General features: G+C 43.7%; 1 protein-coding gene across 3 annotated transcripts in view; it reads left to right on the top strand.

Annotated features, from left to right (window-relative positions):
* Positions 1-14,394, top strand: part of sema4c (sema domain, immunoglobulin domain (Ig), transmembrane domain (TM) and short cytoplasmic domain, (semaphorin) 4C) — an 86,938-nt gene that overhangs the window by 23,632 nt on the left and 48,912 nt on the right. Inside the window, exon 2 of one of the 3 annotated variants that reach the window (XM_076730784.1) lies at positions 5,321-5,445. The exons of 1 other annotated variant lie outside the window; for it this stretch is intronic. The gene's annotated coding sequence lies outside the window, so the exon portion shown is untranslated. Of the gene's footprint in view, positions 1-5,320; positions 5,454-14,394 lie in introns of all 3 variants that reach the window. One more of the 3 variants, XM_076730785.1, reaches the window with a different exon arrangement.

Genomic DNA, 14,394 nt, shown 5'->3' with positions numbered 1-14,394 from the left:
CACAAGGTCGGATGAGGCTTTTCTCTGCGTTCGGCACGAATGATAACTTAATCCATTTCTAATAGAGAAATGTTTAGCATTGCAGCTTTTACAAAACGACTTTTCTGACAAGCAAGGTTACGGACTGTGTTTGACACTGATTGATCTGGAACATCACTGGCTTCAAAATAATCTGTTTACTTGCTGGATTTTGCTTAAATAGCGGCTCTTTTTCAACATTCACAGCTTTATCTGACATTTCACTAGATGGGAAAGTTGTGTTGTGAGGCCCCTGTATGGAACATTTCAGCTTCCATCAGAGGGCACCTCAGCAGGAGGGATTTGTTAGGCTTTACTCCTTTATGAGACAAATATTGGGACTTGGCCTTGTTGTGAAAAGGCCTGGGCTAAAGCCAGTGATTTACCATCACATGCTCACACTTACGTAAACAGATGTCTTACACAACACACACACACACACACACACACACACATGCAGAAACCTCCCAACCCTTGCACTCACCACACTCATTTTATGGGGCTTTCCTCTTCTCATGCACATACACCTTAAAACTCAAAAACAGACTTCACTCGCTTGAATGAACTCTGTGCCCTCATGGAGCGATTTCATTCCTTTTAACTTTCAAAACAGATAAAAACTAGTCAAGTATGTGCCTGTGATATAAAGCGCTTGTACCTATGTTGTGGATATACTAATAAATGTGAGCGTTTCTCCTCGTGTGGGTCTTCCTCCGTTTAGTTCTCACGCCAGGTGCTGCTCAGTATTTCGTGTCCACCGTGGCTCCTCTGCGTTCTGGCACAGTGAGAATAATAATCACAGGTCCTCAGCTCAAACCAGTATCTGTTGCCAAAAGCACCCAACGCAGGCTCTGCGCCTCACGCAGGAAATGAGTGGATGATAGTGGAAAGGTCCCACTTCACTGAAAAAATCCTAATCACTTTATCTGTCGACACCAACAAATGCATAGGGGTTTTTTTTTTCATCACAGCGCAGAGACAATAGGACTTCAAACCCGCTTGTTCACACTGCCAAAAACTTGGTCGATGCGTTCAGACCTACTGCAGTGCCAGAGGCTTTGATAGCATCTGTGCTGTGGGCTGCAGTTCAGAGCGGGCAAAACAGGTATTTTCCTCTGGTACTGGTAATGTTATCCATCTTAACAATGGGTGCAACCATTCACCGCTTTTTTTTTTCTGATAGCAATAGAGAAATGAGAAGCTTTGAAGCTTTGAGGCCAATAAGCAACTCTTCATTTTAGTCATTTATTCCTTTTTGAAATGATTTTGTTCTGAGAGTTTTAGTGCCCCGGTGTCTGTGATTCAGAGGGCAGTTTGAGGCAGTTTAGCAGACTTCACACAGCTCCCTCTGGAGACACAAAGGCTTTGTGCAACTTTTTTTGGCATATGCAGTAGTACTCCCAACACCTGTAAACAGACTTTGAAGTGTAAAGCGCTTTCCCTTTAAGAAATAATGTTGGGTTAAAAAGTTGTGAAAAATCCCTTTAGCTGGTGTTTATTTCTGGAAATATTGCTGTTATAAATTTTAGTAACATTAAATTCAGAAGTTCTTAAATAGATCATCTCCGGAACGTCTGCTGCTCCATTGCAGAGTATAGATGTGCTCACTGTCCAGTCACAGAGATTGTTCTCACAATCTGGCAACTCAATATTTCACACACAGGGAGAAGCATGAAGAAGACGAATGCTGAAGCGTCCAGCGTGTAGCAGTCATTTCAATGTTTCGCTGAATAATCGATCCTTCAGTTGAACATGGATTGACGACTCTCATGAGGGATCTCCATGGGAAGTGACGTTGTCATGCTTCACTGCTGATAATGGCCCCAGCAAATGGCGGCCACCTCTAATTTTAGCTTGTAAATCACAACCCGCGAGTAATGGGCTGCACTTAGAGGGGTGAGAGTTCACCACTAAATCACTCTGGACGACGAAGACTGTGAAGTCAAGCGTTTTATCTCAAACTCTTTTTAAAGGGGTGCGAGTGATGGTGGTGTTGGAGGTATGGGTGAGGTGATAAGGGGGTTGGAAGTTGGCATTCGTTGCTCAGATCTAGATCTGACCTTGACCAGATGTCCACCAAGATGGAGTGTGTACGCATATATTTGTGTGTGTCATCAGCCAGGTTTTGGAGAGTGCTTGGCTCTAATAGGGACTGGCAGGCATTTTGTTGAGCTTTATTGCCACATGCCTCTTCCAATCCTGCTGCTGATTAGAGCTGCCATTACTGGCACGCACACACACGTGCATGCACTACAAGGCAGACCCACACACTTTGGCACACGCTCAAAGCTCGGGCCTTTGCATGTGATTAGCATCCCATTGCGTTGTCTTGTGCAGCGATCAAACGGAGCGCAAAGTTGTGCTCTTGTCGAGGCAGATTGGAGGAAGTGACGGGTACATCGTCACTCCACTTTTATTCTGCTCATCAGGGTGCTGTCAGCTCAGACAATGTCAAATTTGGTGCAAAGCAATTAAAGGCCTGGGCTGTCACAAATGGGCCTGATAGGGAAGGCTCATACAGTGGCAAGCACACGTGGATATACAGCGCATCCACCCACATGCACGCACGTACGCCCACACACACATACATTTACAATGAGCACGCAGGCGATTAGCTCAGAAAGTGCAGGTTTAAAGTGTTAGTCATTGCTGATTCACAAGCGGCTGGCTGGCTTCCACACAGCTACTCACTGTGCTGCCTGTCAAACACACAGGCAGCCAGCAGCTGGAGGTGTGTGTGTGTGTGTGTGTGTGTGTGTGTGTGCGTGTGTGTGTGCAGGTGTTCTTGAAATCCTGCTTTTTAACCAGAGCCCTCTTCTCCCCCCGTCACTCCGCCCCTCTTTGGCCTTGCGTGTGGAAGTGTGTGTGCACTGGTTTGTGAGTAGACTTTCATGCCTATTTATGTGTGTGTATGGTTGTGAGCTTGTGTGGAGCCTTGCAGGGTTTTGGCTGCTGTGTTCTCCTGGATGAGGCCAATGGAAAGCTGAGGTCTGGATGACTTACTTATTTAGGAAAAATCCACCAGAGATGGCCGGCATGCTGCTGTGCTGTCACATAGTCGTGTGTGTGCGTGTGCGTTCGAGTTCATCCAGCTCTATAGGTAACCCAGCCAGTGGCCTCAGTACTAGCAGTATATTTCATTTTGCAGAGATTTCTCTCCTAACAGCCTTTAAAGTTGTTCTGCTGCTGTTAAAGCTTCAGCAGACACGCCGGCAGTTCAGTCCCGGGTGGAGACACTCACTGAAGGGTTAAACGCTTTACCAGAAGCAGTTAACAGGCACACTCTGGCTCTCATATGGTGAGTTGCTCATAGCTGTGAGGTTCCTCGTTAAGTCTAAATTCACTTTCCAGCGTATATTTAATTAAACTAATTCGATCGTGGAGGACCTGCCGTCAAATAGAGCGTCAGATTTTTACGTAACCTGTTTTTTCTCACAGCCGTCACAAGAGGAAGTCAGTAGCAGGTTTCGTATTATCACTGAACAATGAAGGATTAAATGCTTTTATATGAGTTCAGAAAATGTTTCTACTGCTTTGGATAAACAAGCCATTTAAAAACCTATTGGGACGCTTGAAAAATGTGTTGTCAAAAAGATTTACACGGTTTTGTCTTATGAAAAATAAACAGTTTGGAAATGTGTGGTTTTTCATAGGATGCTGATTTTTTTTACATACATGCATTACACAGAGTATTTACATAAAACAGCATCGTGCCATTTGTGTTAATTAGCCAAAAAGTCTAAACTAGAGAAGATTTCTGATTTCCTTTTTGTGAGCATTATGTCAAGGTTGTGTGCACAATTTGTGAGTTGGGGGGGGTCAATCAATATAGTCTGATGAACATCACAGCTTTTCTAGTCGATATAGTGCAGCACAGTCTGCACGGAGTGTAGCTGAGTTTCCAGTGTCTAGTTTATTGACAGCAGTGAATGAACTATGATGGTGTCAGAGGTTTTGGTGTTGCCCTGGTGTAACACGAGCCAGCCCATACGTTACTGACAGTATCTGCTGGGTCCTCAGAAGTCTCGCTGTGATTAGTGAGCCATCGATGTTGACATGAATCTTCGCCTCTTCACACACACGTGAACCACACGTTCACTGGCTGAGACCTGGCAGTTAGTTATGTGATCTGCAGTGTGAACCCTGGGATCTGATGAATGTGAGCCTCAAGGGTTCAGGTGTGAGTTCAGATGTGTGGCTTTGCATGTCAGAGTGTGTGTTTCATGTGTGTGTCGAGACACGGTCAGAACAGCAATTGAAACAGCAAAATTTTGCAGCAAAATCAAATAATCCATCAAACTTTCTCCATCGCAGTTTCAGTTTTGGTCAACTCTGAATTCATGCCGTTGGCCAATAACAAGCTGTCCTGACAGTGCTGACCTTTGAGGGAACTTAGAGCCAGAGACTCCAAAATGGAGGATGCTCTCACAGCTTTTTCAATGTTACATCTTTCACTTCTTTTATAACCCTCCTTTGTATAATCTGCGCCAAAAATGACCAACTCCTTCAGACAGTTATGCGACAAAAGTCCAAATGTGTATATTGAACTAACTAGAGCTTATTGTTCCAAAGCTTCTTTCCCTCTTTAGTAACTCTTTATGCATTGAAATGATGCACGACTATGAGAACAAAACACCAGAGGAAAGTAAGTCTACAGAAAATAAAAATCTTGGAGCGCTGTAGAGAAGTCATGACATCACATGTGGGCTGGCCTTTGTTCCGCCAGCTTCTGTAACGCAGCGCATTCACTCATTCAGCGTTTCCTCTATCGTTCTGACATGAAACACGTTTGTGGACTTTACTGTGTGTATTCCATGACAAATAGGCTTCTGCTACACCACAACAGTATATCATGCTCTGACAGTGTTAAACAATTCATTTGGTAGCATTCAAATAACTACAGCTGCTGCCGCTGCTTCCATGAATATAGCACGTTCCTGGTTGGCTAGCATGTTAGTGATTACCTCACCGGCTACAGTACATCATCTACTGTGTGTGAGCCGTCCCTATGTTTCTTGAAGTACATATATATTTGCTGTAAACCACAGATGATTTCCACTGTGTATCTATCTGTCTGTGTACATCTGTGTAGCACAGTTGTTTGCTTGTGTGTTTACGTGTAGGCTACTTATGTGTGTGTGCAGACTGAATGCCAGGTTTTCTCTGAGAGAGACATTAAAATAATTAAAGCAGTTTTACCAATCTCACATGAGCATGCATATGTGCGCGCACACACAAACACACAAACTTGTGTCCCTGTCACTCATTACCCCTCTCTTCTTCTTCTCTTTTTCTCCTTAAGGCCAATGTGACCTTCATCTGAGTCGAGTGTCTCTATTCAACATTCACAAAGAAGAAGGGCAAAAAAAAACTGAAGGAGATTAAGAAGAAAGCACACAGACGCACGAGGGAGGAGAAGAAAAACAAGTACGAAAGTAAAAACAGAACAAAGGGTGGAGAAGAAAAACAGCAGCATCTTTTCTACCTCCTCTGAAACCTTCCTCAGCAAACAGTACAACTAGCAGAGTAAATGAGAGGAAGACAGAGGAAAGAAAGGAGGAGGGATGGGGGGGGGCATGTAAAATGAGTGGAAAATCAAAAGAAATAAGAAAGTGAATATGAGGAGGGAAAGGAAAATCATGCAAGAGGGAGGAGAGTAGCAGTTGTCAAAGTAGGACGTGGAAATTACAGCCATTTTCAGGTACTCCCGGAAAGAAATTATTCTGAAACAAGACAAAGAGAAAGAGGACAGAGATGCAAGGGCTGGGAGATAAGAAACAGCAAACAGAAAGAAAAGGGAGGGAGAGCGACAGGCTTGAATTTGGGTAGGATATTGGATTTCAGAACATTTTGTTAAGAAAGAGGCTGAGGTTATGGGTTGTGTGAGAGTGTGTGCATGTGTGGGGCTCTCACACCCTTTCCTGTTTGTGTATGTGTGAGTGAAAGTGAGGCGGCCATATTTCACCCGGAGTGCAAAAGTGGAAAACTAGGACGAAAGAAAGAGACGGGGGAAAGAGAAATGTAGGGATTGCAGCACCGCTACGAGTTAAGTGATTCTGACGGACCGTGCGCAGAATAATAAGCTGAGGTTTACTGAAAATGAATTCTCTGATTTGTGATTTGAACACTTCATCATCATTTCCATCAGAATCAAAAGTTTTAGTCTAAATGCACAAGGCTGTAATTTCCACTTTTTCAGTTTTAGTTTGATTCACTCGCTAAAATCTCTCTGAATTCAGATGAGAGAAGTTGATAAAAGCATTTTTTTTCCTTGGATTACCAACCACCGAAAGCACAATAACCAATTTTCACGACCCCACCTATTAGATGGCTCCTCCTCATAGAATCAGGGCTTGTAATGTAAATCAACACTCCATTGTGCTCCCTTTTCTTCTGAAACCAAACCCATGCCCTTGCCATAGTAGGACACTATATGTATGTATGAGAGCGTGTAAGGTAGTGGGGGCCATCTCTACTTTAAAGTATGTGATGAAGGGCTCTCTCTCATTTACGGTCAATCGTCTGTTTGATTGAGCAATTGGGAGCTCCGGCAGACTTCATTAAGTTGCCTGAGATTTAAAAAAAAAAAAAAGTCATTTGTATCCCAACTTCCGCCCACAGAATACACAGACACATAGAAGAGGGACGCACTTAAACACTCCCACACACACACACACAAACACACACATACCGTGACAACAACAACGACCGAGCCGCGCACACACACACATTCACACACATAAACACAAGGCGTGAAAAAACAGCCTCGGGCAACATTGCTATGTTCCTCAATCCATATTTTTTCTGCAAGTGTGTGTGTGTGTGTGTGTGTGTGTGTGTGTGTGTGTGTGTTTCTCTCTCTCTCACTGTCACAATGCACTTATCTCTCATCCTCTCAAATAATTCTGATCTCTCTCTCTCTCTCTCTCTGTCTCTCTATGGGTCTCTCACAGTGTGTCTTTATCTCTGTGAGGATATTGGGTGCCGATCATAAATAGCTTTCTGTGACAGGGTGCCATTGCAGACACCAAGAGCTCGGGGAGGAGAGGGGGGGAGGAAGGGAGAAAGGGGACGCAAGGGGGACATGACAGTGAGAGGAGAGAGATGGAGAGAGCGATAGAGGGATGAAGGGGAAGGAGAGGAAAAGGCGAGAAAGATGGAGGTGGAGGTTATGTACATCAAAACAGCTTGACAGATGTCAGCTGTCAGCACACGTGAATGCAGTGCACTTACATGCTTGCCCCCATACACACCCAATCACAATGCAAGAGCTGCTGTGTCTATGCACACTACTCTCTATGATATACAAAACAAGCTAGTGCCATGAATACTCAAACAAAGAGCAGCAGGCCTTTATTTGAAACAATTAGTTAATGCAGGCCTTTATTTCTAATCTTCTAGTATATTTCTTGTACATACAGTGTATCACTTCCAGGTTTCCTGGAACACTGTTGAGCTACTGTCATGAAACACTACCATTAAGCATTTTACTGGTAGGCTTTTAATGTTCTGCAGGAAGTGTTGAGTTTCACTGAGGATGTCACTGCACCCAGTCAGCGATTCCTTTAACATAATTACTCATTAATTCATTCCAATTGTGTTTGTTTGTGTTTTTTGCCACCGTTTAGCTACCGTCTAACGATATTTAACACTTCCGGTAGCAATATTTCACATTAAAAGCCTTCCAGCAGCAGGCAACGAGGGCATGATCCTGCTCTGTCCGTGTAGGCTTTTAGAGTTTCTCTAGCAGAAGCATTATTCCAGACAAAAACAACACCTGGTAAAGTAGAAGAGATTGAAATTATTGAGTGACTGAGAGGAGCAATTCTTTAAAAAAAAAAAAAACCAGAGCAGCAGATTGGTGAGCATGACATGTTTTTCTACAATTTTTTGTAATGTGTATTATGTTGAAATGCTTTTAGGGTCAGCCCTTAAATATTCATGTATTACTTTGTAGCAGTAAACATGCAAGAAGCTTCTGCAGCCAATAATTAAGTATATAGACACACACTTGTACAAGCCAGAGATGATGCTTGCCCAAGCGTCCTGGCACACACACACACGCACAGGTTTGCCTCCATCTGGTTTGATGAGGTGAACGAGTGTGAACCTGCCGCATCTCGCATTCCTCTGTCCTCTCTCTCCACGCAGCAGCAGTCCTTGTCTCTCTATCGATCCCATCTTATCTTCCCGTAAACCTGGACCTCTTTTCTCTCCTGTTCGCCTCACCACCTCCTGCCCTCCTCTCCTCCCTCCTCATTGCTATTGATCAGCCTGTGTGTTCAACAAAGTAGAGAGCAGGCAGTGGTTAATGTAGAACCGGGCTGGAGGAGCTCTGCCCGCGGTTTGCGTATCGCCTTTACCTCCTAATGGGCCCAATCAGGCTCTCATAGAGCCGGAGTTAGAGCATCGAGTCCTCTCTAGTCACTCCTCTGTACTCTTCAGCAAACGTCTGTCTGCGCTGTATGTCTGCCAGGTGCATTTTTAGCTGATGACCGTTGATTTCGCTAACTGATCCGATAGCTGTCGTAGGCAGATTCTTTTTTTTTATACATTTATTCATCCAGGGAAGGATTTACTTCTGCTGAGTATGCACATGCTTCTTCAGAAATGTCCTGCTGTGCATTTTTTACAGTAATGCACATTCATTCCTGGGAACTGCCCAGTACAACCACAGTCTGCTAATTTTGGCCACTGGGAACTGCCCAGTAGTAGACACTCAAGTCTTTCATTGTATCCAGACTTCTCTAAGTCACTGAGCACATTGAATCTAGCTGGCTGAAGTGCCTTGCTCAAGGGCATTTTCATTGTTAGTAGTCTTTGCGTCAAGGGAAAGTGTCACAGGCAGTAAACATACTACTAGCATAGCAAGTTGACACTGCTTTATTTTTTAGGGCTTGCAAGCCAGCCACAGTCATCCAAACCATTTAACTTGAAGATAAATCCAGAAGTGAAGTCATCTGAAATGTCCAGATGAGTCATTGCACAGGAAACCTGTGTCTACACACACCTATTGTATTAGCACAAAGTCTGTAAACTATGTAAATAGGTTCCGGCGCACATGCTGAACTATTACATTAACAATGTCATTTACCATTTACTTCAACAATAATCAGAACATTTTGGCTTGGGGATGTGGCTCCGCTCGTGCGATATTCCGAGCGAGCTTGACGCAGACCAACCTGAGCTCACAAATCCCACAGCCGAGCCTGAGATACACAAGATCTAATGAACATGAATACATATTGAGAGAAACATTCTAAATTCAGCTAAATCTAAATGCTAATACAGGAGGCGGCAGGAGAGGTAGAAGGAGTTAAATGTGCTGAAAGCAGGGAGTGGTGTCGCAGCAAGATTACAGTGCTCAATGTAGATGCATGCAGAATGAGTGTTTATATGGGCTATCTCGTGTTAGAGACCATATATGATTGGGCGGTATATGGAACGTGTGACTCGAAAATAGCTTCCAACTACTGCAATGCTCCTGAAAGCAGTAAAAATAAATAGGAACTTTACAATGAAAGCCTGAGCCCAGAAAGACTCTCTCACCCTCAACATTTACACTACAGTCACTCATGTCACTCCCTTTCAGTCCTGTTTTTCTTCTCTTGGCTGTCATTCTATTCATCTCTCTGTCAGTGTATCCTTCCCTCCCTCCCCACCTGCCTGCCACTGAGGTGTGTAGGCTGTTCCTATAGGAGTCCAGCTAGGTGTAACCTTTCTGCCCTGTGGCACCTCACTGCGTTCCTGAGCCCTGAGCTCTGCGTGAACTCCTGAACTCTTCTCGAAAGAAACGCTCAAAGACCAGAGCTGAGGAGAGGGGAGAGGACAGAGAGAGTGGGAGGGATACCGAAAGAGCACCACCGGACAATTAGCCCCCCTAGGAGCATAGTAGGCGGCCTCCCCGAGCCAGAATCCACTGTTAGTGTTTCAGAGACAGGCAGCCAAAGAGAGAAACCAAAGCAAGAGGGAGATAGTGTGTGCGTGGGCGTGTGTGTGTGTCATAGCGTTTTGCATTCGCACGCCCAGCGGTTGTTGTTCCAAAATGAGACAGTACGTCGGGTGCCCGCAGGCGTCAATACGACCATTTCTATTATTCAGAGCTGATTACAGCGCTAAATCGTACAGCAGTGAATACTTTTTAATGAGCTTTGAAATACAACAGAGAAAGTTTGTCAGCTTTTTTGTTTGTCTCAGTGTGGCTGGTGGGGGAAAAGAGCATATTTGCTGGAGTGATTTTATTAGTGCACTGGTGTGTGAGGCGCAGGCTGCGAGATGCGTATGTGCATCTGCAGCTGTTCATATGACATGTGCTAAAGCATAGCTGTTATGTTTTGTGCACAGTATATGTTCATTTATGGTCCACATAAATATGCGTGCATGAATGCATGCATGCATGTGTGTGTATGTGGTAGCATTTATATTCAGTGTGTGAATGTGCACCACAAACCACTGTTAGTCTGAATGAATGTGTGTGTCCATGTGTGTGTGTTAGGCTGCTGTTCATAAGCCAGTCCATTGCCTTAAGCAAGGCTGATCGACCTGTGACTGCATGGTGATGATGAGCCAGCACACACACACACTTATAGTATGTATGTGTATTGATGATACGTACTTTGCAGCAGGGTAGAAGGGATGTGGGTTTTACCATTTTTCGCTGCACTTTTGTGTTCATCAGAAACAACATACACTGCACTGGCAACACAAGGTCAATCAGAGAAAAAAGAGAGGAGTCCTGAGATGGAGACAGAGAGGAAAACACAGACAGAGTGTCTGCTCGCACAGGAGTAACCTGGTTACTGTTGCCTTTCTGAAGTAATCTTATTTCTGAAATGTCAGGTAACCAAAAACAGGTTTCCACAATCAGGTTAAAGGATTAAGAGAAAATTGGTTAATGTAGCTCCACTGTCAATCTTTCACTGATGTAAACATATTCTTATTGCAGTTAATAATTAGCTTGATAAACAGACTGAATTCACATTTTCATGTCCATGTTAACAGTTTACAGGTTATTTTACTGTGCTTTCAGAGTTATTTGTCCTAGCCAGTCAGTAGTAGTGACTGTCCTGTCATCTAATGATATCTAATCAACGTCATATTCAGTCGACCAGAAAGCAAAAAACAGTTAACAAATTTTGAATGAATCTCATCCAAGTATTTTTGTGGCTCTGGAAGATGACAACCCCTTTCTTTATCTCACATACAAAACTTTGATTCGCTCAGCTGTTTTTATCATTGCATTTATCAAGATAAATTTGCCAATATTATCATATTTAAAACTTTTATAACATAATTAATCTGATGTTTATTCGCGGTGCAAAGTTTCTGAAGCAAGAGTGCTATTAGTAGCACATTACCAGGTCTGTTCATTTTACTGATTAGCACCTTTAGCCAGAGGCTAATACACCGAGTGAAATGAGCTGCTGAAGTGATTGGTCATCACCAGTGATTAGAATCATTTTTGGACAGAAAAGACTCTGCACTCAAACTTGTGAATTTCTTTGGGCTTGCTTTTCAGCTCCTTGAGGTGGATGATGATGGCTGCCAAGGGATTTCATAGATTCAGTCAGACATGGCTAGCATGTGAGCAGGCAGTTGCCTATTTAAACACTCAGCAGATGAGAAACAACATTATACGTGTTTGTCCCCACCTGATGAATGTTAAGTCCGTATTAATTCTCTTTTGGCTTTGGTTTCCACCTTCTTGAGCGAAATACGGATCTTGAGATACCAGATCTTCCACTATGTTCACCAGCTAGTCACTAACTTTGTCTGTCTGCTGTTTGGTGCTGCACAGGTAGTGTACAGCGGGTTCATCAGAGCTTCAAACATTGAAGGTGCCGGCCATGACCAAAAGAGTGAGCTGAAAGATCCCATCAGAGGTTTTACCGACTTGTCAAATTTCCTGGTTTCTGCATCGCAAATAGTCACATCAATCAAATTATGGACAGAAGCTGTGAGGTCAATAGGTGGGAAATATTTCCATACTACATCCACTCCCCAAATGTTTGCAGTACAATCTGCTTCCATCAGGCGTGCGTTCACTGCCACAGACCAAGAGCACAGATGGTCTTGCCGTCCGATTAGCTGGACGTCAGTCTCTCCGGTTTCATCTCGCCTGCACCTCCTCTTCTATCACTTCTTCGGGTCTGAGCAGGTGTTTGGCCCGCAGTCAGAGTCCAAATCAGATCCATTTCATCTGTAATCAGCTGGAGCCCCTGGCACTGATGGAAGAGATCAGAGCTCCGATCAAAGAATTATAAGCCCACCACGCCTGACCAGCCGACCATGACATGGACAAGGCGGAGGGGGAGGGGAGCAAGCAACCAAGAGTTACAGCGGGGATGAAAGGAGAGAAGATGGGGATTTGAAGGCCTGCAGAATCTCCCAGGGGAGACACATGAAAGGGAGCGGGGTGCTAGGGGGAGGCAGCAGGGAGGCTAAGATGTTTCACTGCAAGCCCTCATGGGAGTTTTTTTTTTCTTTTTTGACGTTTCCATCAAGTGGAAATAGGTTGTTAAAAGTCAAATGTGGTGCTCAGTTCCGCTTCAGTTTGAGGTAATTAGGATGAGAAGTGAATTCCAATCACAATGTGAAAGGAGAGTCAATGACATTAACTTGATGCAGTTGAATTGCTTGATGCCTTGCCACTGGTTAGCAAATCATTAATTGTGTGCAAATATGGGAAATCATGTGCTCAGGTGCATGAAAATCAATGGGCGGCTTACATATTGATGGGAAGAGTTTTAAAGGGGGATTTCAAACAGTTCTCAGAATATGTTAACATGATGTTTCAGAAGGATTCTCCAGCAAGCATGATCACAAATCTTTCACATTCATCTTCTGTATTCACACACACACACTCACAGACTGCATGCAGCGGATCAAACCCCTCTTTGATTATCAGTCTTTCATCTGTGCCAGCTCAACATGAACACAATCTGCCAGCACATCACCCACACACACATCACCATAAACACGCAGCTCTTCAATGCGAGCTGGTCAGCATAGTGTTTCACACCTATATTCACAGATATGCTAGTTAATGCTGTCACTGAGACGCACACTCACTCATGCTTGAGACCATTCAAACCATGCAGCTTCTCATAAACAAACACACACTCTACCTGCTCTAAGCGTACACCTGTGTCTTTTTACTAAGACTTTCAGACGCTGAGTTTGCAGCGTGTGGGTGTGTGCGTGTGGGTGTGTGTGTGTTTCAGTGTCAATGGAGTGTCCATGTCTGCTCCATTAGCTCCAGACTCTGAATAAAAGCAGTGCATCAGCTCTGTTGCCTTCATCTGTCTTGTGACTGTATAGGGAAAAGCTCCTCACTTCACTGTGGAGCTGTGTTTTTTCAGCCCTGTTGCACGTGTGGCTCTGCAGCACTGTATGAATAAGTGACAAGAAATAGCAAGAAAATGTTCAAGTCCATGTTGACTTCCCTCACATCCCACAAGTCATCAATTTTGCAGGGAGCGCTGTAACATGATATTTTTTCACTCCAATTTCATAGCCATTTTGCTCTGGACTTGAACCCAGAACCTTGAAATCTCGTCTTTGATGCATCACCGCGACTGGAGCCATTGTATATTTTTACATTCATATTCAAGGCATTTAACTAAAGCTGTCTTGCAGAGCGACATGCAGCGTGTGAGCTCAGATCCAAATCACAAAAAATAAAACTTTTTTTAAGAGGTGTCATGTTTTTGAAGGGCTGATCTCTGATCAAAACGTTGCAACTGTAAAAATTCATCTAAATTGGTGAAATTTTCTCCCAAGGCTAACTGGTGGGTTCACACACTCCCTGATAACATGTTTGAACCCCTGAATACATTTGAATTACAAAAATGAAAGTAGCTGAACTCAGGTCGTAAATTATCATTCGGCAATGAGTCTTTCTGTGTGGAAAAAGATTATGTTTTGAACAATTTATCTTTGAGTGCTCTCTCTGAAAGTAAAGTTCAAAAAGCTGAACTGTGCCACCCATCAAACCGTTCCGCTTATGGGACCCACATTTTTCTTTTTCAGTGACATCCACTGCCTGTGTGATGGAGATCTGTCTGTGGTCACAGGTAGTAAAATACCAGCAAGCCATCAAGTCATTTTGTCTATTGTTTTGTCTTCAAAACAACTGAAATATGTGTCAGTGCAGTGAGATCATTTGAACTTGCTTCCATTAAGAACTGACATTTTTCACGTAGTGTCATTTCTGTATTCTGGGTGCTATGTGCTGCTTTATTCTGTGTTGTTTCACGATACTGACACTGGTGTCCAGAAAGTTCTTGAAACAAGTTGACGGGTTGTATGGGAACCAAGTTCAAATCATCTTTAACACTGGCAGATTTTCTCACTTGCTTTGAAAGCAGGAGCCTC

Source organism: Chaetodon auriga, chromosome 5 (assembly GCF_051107435.1).
Source record: "Chaetodon auriga isolate fChaAug3 chromosome 5, fChaAug3.hap1, whole genome shotgun sequence".
Classification (NCBI taxonomy): domain Eukaryota; kingdom Metazoa; phylum Chordata; class Actinopteri; order Chaetodontiformes; family Chaetodontidae; genus Chaetodon; species Chaetodon auriga.
The sequence above is the reverse complement of the archived record's forward strand: the minus strand, read 5'-3'. Positions and strand labels throughout refer to the sequence as shown.